This window comes from Dama dama, chromosome 23, assembly GCF_033118175.1.
Source record: "Dama dama isolate Ldn47 chromosome 23, ASM3311817v1, whole genome shotgun sequence".
Lineage (NCBI taxonomy): Eukaryota > Metazoa > Chordata > Mammalia > Artiodactyla > Cervidae > Dama > Dama dama.
Genome location: NC_083703.1, coordinates 67,408,541 through 67,418,885, shown reverse-complemented (window position 1 = coordinate 67,418,885; position 10,345 = coordinate 67,408,541).

Below are 10,345 nucleotides of genomic sequence, written 5' to 3'. Positions count from 1 at the left end.
GCAATACTCTGTGACTTCTGGGGCTAGGTCATAAAGAGGATAAGAGGATACATCTTCCACCTGGCTTACCCTCTTTTGCAATGCTCACCCTCAGAACCCAGTTACCATATTGGGAGGAAGCTCAGACCACAGGAAGAGAGCATATGGAGATGTTTCAGCTGACAACATCAATGGCCAGACATGTGAATGAGGAAGCCTTCAGATGATTCCAGTCCCCAGGCTTCAAGCCAGCCCACCTAAAATCAAGCAGAACAAAGACAAGAGAACCTCAGCCCAAACAGCAGATTCTTGAGCAAAATAAATATTGTCATTGTCTTAAACCACTAAGTTTTAGGGTAAATTGTATGGAATCATAGTAACTGGGACAGTTTTCAAGAGCCATAATTGAGAAAAGTTGTTAACTGAACAGATGTATGAGAAGTATGTTGTCTGTAGCCAATTTCTTCTTTTTTCCTTTTTTTCTTTTTTTAGTTGAGCTGAACTTGCTTGGTGTAGATAATGGTTGAGAAGACCCACTTGTATTTCTCCTGAACCTAACACAATACTGGCACAGCGTTGGTGCTCAGTGAACATTTATTGGACAGATAGGTGAGTGGGTGGAAAATTCGTTGGCTCAGCACTGAACCCACTTTCTTGCTGGACTGTTAAAGTCTTAATGAATAATATCCATTGGTAGTGGTAGTAACCATTATTAGACCTGGGCAAGACATCCCCAGGCTTCCCTGGTGGCTCAGCGGTAAAGAATCTGCCTGCAGTGCAACAGCCATAGAAGACACGGGTTTGATCCCTGGGTTGGGAAGATCCCCTGGGTTGGGAAGATCCCCTGGAGGAGGGCGTGGCAATCCACTCCAGTATTTCTGCCTGGAGAATCCCCATGGACAGAGGAGTCTGGAGGTCTATAGTCCATAGGGTTGCAAAGAGTTGGACACAACTGATGCGACTTAGCACAACGAGGGGTACCCTGCCCCAGACCCTGTGCTTCAAGCAGTACTTCATTTTGGACTGGTATTCCTCAAAGTTTTCTAAGTGCTTTTCTTAGGCCAACAATGCCATCTTGGTCAGGTGCCCCAGTTAGACCAGTCCCCATGAGGGGTCTGTTAGCCAGAAATTTCTAACTTGAAATTTTCTAAGGCTCCCTCCAGTGGTTGGGACTGACCAGTGCCAGAAGTGCCATCCAAGCAGGACTAAGCAGTCCCAGACCACATCCATCCCCTGTGGGTCTCATTCTCCATTTCTTCTCTTTAAGGAACTCTTCGACCCTCTATCTTACCCCTCACCCTTCTCTCATGTATGTGTGGGTTGACCAGATGCCCTGAGATACTGCAGGACTTATGTCATGAGCCTTATAGCCAGCTGTGGTTCCGAGTGGACAGCCTGGTGAGGACCTCACTCTTGGTATCTGGTGCAGTAATTTTTTCACCAATTTGTGAACGATTGGGCTGCCAAAATGGTTTTAACATGCTGATTTTGATGATTCTCACTCAACATTGAAACCAGGCTGGGTTTCAGATTCTGAGCTACCAGCAGTCCCCTGCAGATGCTTGAGCTGCAAGCGTGGGCCCAGGCATTGGCTTGCATCGCTCTGTTCAGACCACACTGCCTCTCTGACCTACTGCAGCCAGAGCAGTGGAGAGAAGGGCAGTAGATGGCCTTGACTCTGTGTATTCTGCAGTCTCTTCCCCAGCTGGCCACCGGCATGGCCACCTCACTCCCTTTGGCAAAAGCGGCCATGCCTGTCTCCTCTGCGGACTTCTGAGATGTTGCTCTACAATGCCAGTGCACTCTTCCCACTGATGTCTTTGTGAAGCTTTGAATTTCCCAGTCTTGACTCGCCTCAAGCGGAACACAGCTAAACCTGTGAGAGCAGAACCCGCAGAGGGTCTATTAGAAGTGGCGAGATGTTTATAAGGAGGCAGCACACTCTGAAAAAAGGTAGCACTTACAGGCAACACCTGTAACACTGGAGCAAACTTCATTACTGAGAAATTTTTATTTTAAAAAGAGGTTAAACCTGTATTTTTGTGTGACTTTTTTCATTACTGGGAAGTTGTCTGTCTTGGATTTGGAAAGGACAGCTTTTTTTAAATGATAAATCGCTTGCTCCCAACAAAGCAATGTCTTTACCGGATCTAAATCAAATATAACATAAACTCTGGTTTCCCTTAACACCTCTGACAGAAACCACAAGGCCAACTTACTTCACAAAACTACGATAGGGAACACGTCTCATCCCTTTTCTCTGTAAAATTGAGAAGAATCTGTTCTGTACTTCCACTTTTCGGACGTGGTGGGCAATTCAATCTCAGTGTTTTACTGTGGTTCTGATTCTGTCAGGGCTCTCCAGGCTAATGTCCTGGTGGAGTGCCCAAGACCAGAACACTGGGGAGCAACCCTCTGAAGTCCTGTCCACACTCCTGTCCACAGCGCAGGGAAGTCTACTGGCTGCTGAGTCACATGTTCCCTTTACTGGAGAGAAGTTCTCAATGAAGTCGTTTGCAGTTATAAACTTCTCCTTACATACCGATTTAGCTGCATTCCACAAGTTTTTATATGTAGTATTTTCATTATGGTTAAAGTCTAAGCATTGTCTAAAGTTTTTTTTTAAGGTATTGTCTTTATTTGTTTGTTTTGGCTGTGCATGTGGCTACACCTCCAGCTGCAGCACTCGGGCTTCTCTTTGGTTTCTCTTGTTGTGGAGTACAGCTTCTAGGGCACGTGAGCTCAGTAGTTGTGGTTCCCGGGCTCTAGAGCATGGGCTCAGCTGCTCCACGGCATGTGGAATCTTCCCAGACCAGGGATGGAATCCATGTCTCCTGCATTGGCAGGCAGACTCTTTACCACTCAGCCACCAGGGAAGCCCTGACGTTTTGCTTTTGTGTCTTTATGTTGTAGTCACATATTCTAATCTGTGTGATTCTGGTGCATTGGTATTTGAGACTTGCTTTGCAGCAGATAACGTGGTCAATAGTTGTAAATATTCCAAATGTACTTGAGAAAGAGATAAACTCTCTCATTGTTGAGCACAGAGATATTTTTATCTATCAAAATTAAGCCTATATTCCAAAGACTAGAGTATGGATAGGGAAAAATAGTTAGTGGGGATGTCTGGCAGCAACCACTTGTAACCAAGTAATCAAGGTGATAAAGCATGCTGATGTCATGTACTCTCTGATATGACATGATGAGAGTGGAATTTCACCTCTGTGATACTCTTTCCCAAAACCCATAACTCCAGCCTAATCATGAGAAAACATCAGAAAAACCCAAACTGAGAGACATTCTACAAAATACTTTTACCAACACTCTTCAAAAAAACAGTCAAGGCCATGAAAAATAAGGAAAGACAGAAACTCTTTCAGAATAGAGGTTAAGGAAAATAAGGAAAAAGTAATGACTAAATATAATGTGGTATTCTGGATTGGATCCTGGTACTTTGGCCACCTGATGCAAAGAGGCGACTCAGTGGAAAAGACCCTGATCCTGGGAAAGATTGAGGGCAGGAGGAGAAAGGGACGATAGAGGATGGGATGGTTGTATGACATCACTGATTCAATGGATATGAGTTTGAGCAAACTCCGGGAGATGGTAAAGGACAGGGACACCTGGTGTGCTGCAGTCCGTGTGGTTGCCAAGAGTTGGACATGACCAAGCGACTGAACAACAACAACAGAAAATGGACATGAGTGGGGAAACTGGGGATAACCAAGTTGAGCTTGGAGTTCAGTTAATGGTATTTAATACCAATATTAAGTTCTTAATTTTGATAAATGTGCTTATTAGGAACACCTGGGTAAAGGATATGTGGAAACGCTCTGTACTAGGTTTTAAACTTCTCTGCAAATCTAAAACTATTCAAAAACATTGGGTTGACCAAAAAGTTCATTCAGGTTTTCCCATAATGGGAAATTATGGGAAAAAATTTCCCACAATTTTTTATGAAAAAACCTGAATGAACTTTTTGGTCAACCCAATAAAATGTTCATTTTTAAAAGTCAAGCCTATTAATCATATCATTCAAATTTTCTAGTAAAAATAAAGTCAGGAAAAATTAAAGGGGAGAGCTCTGCCTTTACTTCTCCAAACACTTCTCATATAGAACTTTCAACTCCAAAGTCCCCTTTGCGATGCATGTGTGCATGCTCAGTCGTGTCTGACTCTTTGCAGCTCCATGGGCTATATCCCGCCAGGCTCTTCTGTCCAGGGAATTTTCCAGACAAGAATACTGGAGTGGGTTGCCATTTCCTTCTCCAGGGCATCTTCCTGTCAAAGTCCCCAAGACAAGGAAACAAACACAAAACTTGGCCATCTTCTTGATATGGTGCAGAAGACCCTTCAATAAATAATAACAAGGGTCAATAATTTAATGAGGCAGGGCAGCTGGTAAATCAAGAGTTTCATTCATCCCTCTGTTTAATCTTCACCATGTCCCTCTAAGGGCTTCCCCTATGCTTCCACAGTAAAGAATCGCCTGCAATTCAGGATACAGAAGAGACATGGGTTTGCTCCCTGGGTCAGAAAGATCCCCTGGAGGAGGGCCTGGCAACCCACTCCAGTATTCTTGCCAGGAAAATCCCACGGACAGAGGAACCTGGGGGGCTACGGTCCATGGGGTCGCAAGGAGTTGGACACGGCTGAAACGACTGAGCAAGCATGCATGTCCTTCTAAAGGAGGTAACTGGGGCCCAGACAAGTTGAAACTTGTCACCCAAGTTTCTGGCTGAGTTGCACCAGGTCTGTGTGACTCTGAAGCCAGGGCTCTCCCATCCACTCCAGGTGTCTGCCCTAAACCTCTGTGGCACTCACTATCCACAATGGCCATGTTAGAGCACCTCCCAGCATCCCTGACACTGCCTTTACACATAGACCACTCCTCCTCTGCACAGTTAATTCTACTTCCTCCGAGAGAACTTCTCTGACCCCCAAGAGGTCAGGTATCCCTGTTTAGACTCACAGCACCGGTCATTTGCCCTCCATAGCATTTCTTATAGTTTGTTCTTTTTTTGCATTGTTTCCCAAGTTAGTGATTTTTTTTTTAAATTATTTATTTGGCTGTGCCAGGTCTTAGTTGTGACATGCAGGATCTTTAGTTGTGGCAGTGTGGGATCTAGTTCCCTGGACTAGAGATTGAATCTGGGCGCCTATGTTGTGAGCTTGAAGTCTTAGCCACTGGACCACCAGGAAATTCTATCTTAGTTTTTAATGTTTTCTTCATTTGTGGGTTACTTGTTTATCATGATGGGACTGTGAGCTGTCAGCTATCTATGTTCACTGGTGTGTGTTCCCACTGCTTACTTAGCACAGAGGCTGGTAGTTAGTAGGTGCTCAATTAACAAGTGGTAACTGACTGAATGAACGCGTTCCGGGCACACTGAGGTTAACGCTGGGAGGCGGGGCTTGTGCTGGGCTAGCACTGCAGAACTTGGCATCCTGCCTCAGCAAAGCTCAGGAACATGCCTCAGGCATTCCATCAGGCATGCCTGATTTGTACCTGGCCCCACTCTGACTAGATAAGGAAGAGGGACACCAGGGGATGGCAAACCCGGGCTGGAGCAGCTTCTTTTAAGCCCCTACAAGATGCAGCGGTCCTCCAATAAAGGAGGCATGTTTGCAACACTCTTCTTTGATGGAATTAGCCTTGAGCCCCTCATCATCTAGATCTGTGCTGTAGCCACCAGCCACACGTGCTATAAGCATAACCCAGACATGCTGTAAGCATAACATGCACACCAGAGTTCCAAGATTGAGTTTGGGGAAAAAAAGAAAACATCTCAATCATTTTTTAACCTTCATTATAATTTTGGAATGACAGTATTTTTTGATGTAGTGTATGAAATAAAATCTATCACTAAAATTATTTCATCTGTTTTATTTCTTTAATGCAGTGCTTAGGAAAATTTTAGGGTTTGTTTTTTTTGTTTAAATTGTCAATTACATGTGTGGCATGTAATGTTCTAGATTGTACACTCCATGAGGCCCCTCCTCAGCTTTGCTCAGGGTTTCTGTGTGCATCTTAGAGCCAGGCCCGCACACAGTGACTGTTCCATAAATACCTAGAAATAGAACTTAAAGCTGTATGTGATCCCTGGGAAGGCAGACACTTCCTTTTTATATATATATATATAATTTTATTTATTTATTTTTGGCTGTACTGGGTCTTTGTTGCTTTGTGAGCTACTCTCTAGTTGTGGTATGTGGGCTTCTCATTGCAATAGTGTCTCTTGTTGCAGAGCACAGGCTCCGGGGCACTCGTGGGCTTCAGCTTACAGCTCTTGGGCTCTAGAGCACAGGCTGAACAGTTGAGGCACACAGGCTTAGCTCAGCTCCATGGCATATGGAACCTTGCTGTATTAGGGATGGAACCCGTGTCTCCTGCATTGGCAGACGGATTCTTTACCACGGAGGCACCAGGGAAGCCCCGAGGGCAGAAACTTTCTTATTGATCCTTGTATTCCGATTCTCAGCTTTTGTTTGCAGGGACAAATGAACCTTCATTCTCCCAGCTCTCCATTCTCGTGGCTTGATTCTACTATGTATAACTCCCACCAGTGGCTTCACCAGGGCCTCTGATCAGTTCAGTTCAGTTCAGTTCAGTCGCTCAGTTGTGTCTGACTCTTTGTGACCCCATGGACTGCAGCATGCCAGGCCTCCCTGTCCATCACCAACTCCCGGAGTTTACTCAAACTCATGTCCATTGAGTCAGTAATGCCATCCAACCATCTCATCCTCTGTCGTCCCCTTCTCCTCCCACCTTCAATCTTTCCCAGCATCAGGGTCTTTTCAAATTGAGTCAGTTCTTTGCATCAGGTTGTCAAAGTATTGGAGTTTCAGCTTCAGCATCAGTCCTTCCAGTGAATATTCAGGACCGATTTCCTTTAGGATGAACTGGTTGGATCTCCTTGCAGTCCAAGGGACTCTGAAGAGTCTTCTCCAACACCATAATTCAAAAGAATCAATTCTTTAGTGCTCAGCTTTCTTTATATTACAACTCTCACATCCATACATGACTACTGGAAAAACCATAGCTTTGACTAGACAGACCTTTGTTGGCAAAGTAATGTCTGTGCTTCTTGCTGTTAGGTTCCTAGCTCTTCTTTATTTATTTTTTAAATAACCTTTACTTTAGTTGTATTTTTAAAAACTGTTTGTTTATTTGGCTACACCGGGTCTTAGTTGCAGCATGAAGGATTTTAATTGCATCATGTGGGATCTTGCATGGTGGTGCAGGGACTCTAGTCATCCAGAATGTGCAGCGTCAGTGGTTGCAGCACTCAGGCTTAGTTGCTCCGAGGTATGTGGGATCTTAGTCCCTCGACCAGGGATAGAGCCTGCTTCTCCTGCATTGGAAGGTGGCTTTTTTTTTTTTTCTCCCTTTTTTGTTCTTTTTATTTATTTTTTTTTTTTGGAAGGTGGGTTCTTAACCACTGGACCACCAGGGAAGGCCCTCATGGCTCTTCTTGACCCTAATCCTGGTTCTTGGGTCACTTCAATCATACCCTGCAAAAGTATCCTCAAGCTTGGAAGAGCTAGGACGAGTCCTGCTTCAGACACAACCATAGGGAGATGCACACAATATTTTGGCATTGGCTGAAACATGCCCATCGTCTCTGTATGTTTCAGGTTCACAAGTTCAGTCCTCAAGACTGGTGGTTTGAATGCGGAATATTTTAGGAAGACTGGATAATAGGCAATAATTTGAAACAGATGGAGGGAATAGTAAAATATCCTAATTTCCAGTTTTCCAGTACAAACAAGCATCTGACAACCTCGTATGCTTGTGCTATTTATGAAATCAGCCTGCAACATTTTTCACTACTTCATACACTAGGAGATGGAAACCAGCTGGGCTGCTCATTGGAAGGGAGACAGGTCCCTTCATTTCTCTGAGCTTCGGTTTCCTCATTTATAAAATGGAGGATAATTAAGTCTACCTCACTGGGTGGTTGTGAAGATTAAGTGAAGTAATTATATACACAGGCTCACTTAGTACAGCACATGGAATTTAATAAAAGTTCATTCCATGATAGGGATGATTAACACCAACCCCACTGGGATGCCTGCAGATCTGCACAGAAGTAAGTATTCATGGTGTCACATTAACAGATGAGTATGTCATAATGACATTTTATATTTGTTATTCATTTTTAACTATCAGCAAGCTAGACATACTCATCAAAAACAGCTGATGTGTACAGAGCACTCAGTGTTAGGTAGGTACTGTGTTATGCCTTTAGCACGCGTCATCTTGTTTCATCGTTACTATTTGTAGTAGGTCCTTATAATGGTCAAACCACAGAGCCAGAAACTGAGATTCAAGGAGGCAAAATAATGTGCTCCAGGCCCCACAACAGTTAAGGGACAACATCAGAGTTCAACAGGCTCTTGGGACTTCCCTGCCGATCCAGTGGTTAACACTGTGCTTCCACTGCAGGGGACGCAGGTTTGATCCCTGGTCAGGAAACTAAGATCCCGAGTGCTGCAGGGCACAGCCAAAAAAAAAAAAAAAGAATTCAACAGGCTCTTAATGATTTCCTTAGGTTTCTTCCTAATGTAGGTGGAATTAGGTATCCTGGTGACATGGCAGTTGAGGTGACAGAAACAGAGGGGCCTCGGTGAACGATTCCTTGTACCCATGGTCCAGGCCACCACTGGCTTCATCCTTCATTAAATATACATTGAGCTCCTCACCTGTGTCAGCCACTATGCTTGTAACACACTATAGGCTGTTATCAGCAGAGACTCATTTAATGGCACAGTGATGGAGAATGTAAAGGCTCTTAGAAAGAAAAGGAAGATGGGAATTTTGGTCACATGACTGACCACACCTTGTAAAAATTCAGGGAAAGCTGAACCCCAGGCCTCATGTCAAGTCTGACAGCTGCTCTGACTCCAGAGCCAGGCCTTGTGGAGTATGAATGTGGTTTAGAAATTGGAATCTCATCCTGTCCCTTTAGGAATTCCAGAAGTGGCTCTCTTGCCTACAACAGGAGCTCACCTCTCTGCACCTCCGGGCTCTATTTTATTCTTAGCTGCGCCAGGTCTTCGTTGCTGCACGCAGACTTTCTCTACTTTGTGGTGCAAGGGCTCTTCATTGCAGTGGTTTTTGTTGCAGGGCATGGGCTCCGAGGCACTTGGGCTCAATAGTTGGGGCACATGGGCCTAGTTGCTGCACAGCCTGTGGAATCTGCCCAGCTCGGGGATTGAACCCAGGTCCCCTTAATTGCAAAGTGGGTTCTTAAAACACTACATCACCAGGGAAGTCTTGGACTCTGCTGTTAAAGGGACTTAAATCCTCCATCTCTTCCTGTTTTGTTTTTGTTCCTGCAAGCAGTTACTCAGGTTCTTGACACACTCAGGTGGCGCAGTGGTAAAGAATCCACCCACCAATGCAGGAGACACAAGAGACGCGGGTTCGATCTCTGGGTTGGGAAGATCCCCTGGAGTAAGAAATGACAACCCACTCCAGTATTCTTGCCTGGAAAAATCCCATGGACAGAGGAGCCTGCTGGGCTACAGTCCACAGGGTTGCAAAAGAGTAAGCAAGCACGCATGACACAGTCAGCTCAAAAGGAAAACATGCCTGGCTTGGTTAGCACTGCTCTTGGTCCTCGACCTAGGGCTGACCTAAGAGGCTGAGTTGGGGTGAGCATCACTTATGATTGATTGGAAAGTGAACAAGTGAATGGTCAAAAACATGTCCTTTTTTTTGACTACGCTGCATGTCACATGGGATCTTAGTTCCCTGACCAGGTCATAGGTTAGGCCTGCCCTTGGGTGATGACTGTGGATGGGGGTGGGGCGAAGGGGCCCAAGCTGACAGTGGAGAGCCTGCCCTCCCGATGCACACAGCCTGGTCTGACTCGCTAACCCCAGCTTGATTCGGCCGCCACCCTCAGCACATGGCAGACGTTGCTAAGTAGCCGTAGTCCTGCCGTTCCCCGGGCCTGTATCCCAGAGGAAAGATGCCTCCCAGCCCAAGTCCATGCTGTGACAGCTGGTGCACAAGAACACTCGGAGGTTAGCGCCCCTCACTCTGCTCAAATCACACCTCCTGGGGAGGCCTCCTCCAGATTCAAAGGGCCACACCCCCAGCTTGCCCTCAGGCTTCCTGTCTTAGTTCTCTGCTCAATTGTTTTTTCCCTTAGTCCTTCTCTAGCATACTAGACGTTTTAATACTTTATGGTCTGTCTCTGTCCTCTAAAATGGAAGCACCATAAAGTCAGGGGTTTTTGCTCTTCTGCCTTCTTCCATTTACCGATTCCTAGAATTAGGCCTGCCCAAAATTGACCCTTTATGTGAATGAAAGCCATTTCCTTCTCCAGGGGATCTTCCTGACCCAGGGATCGAA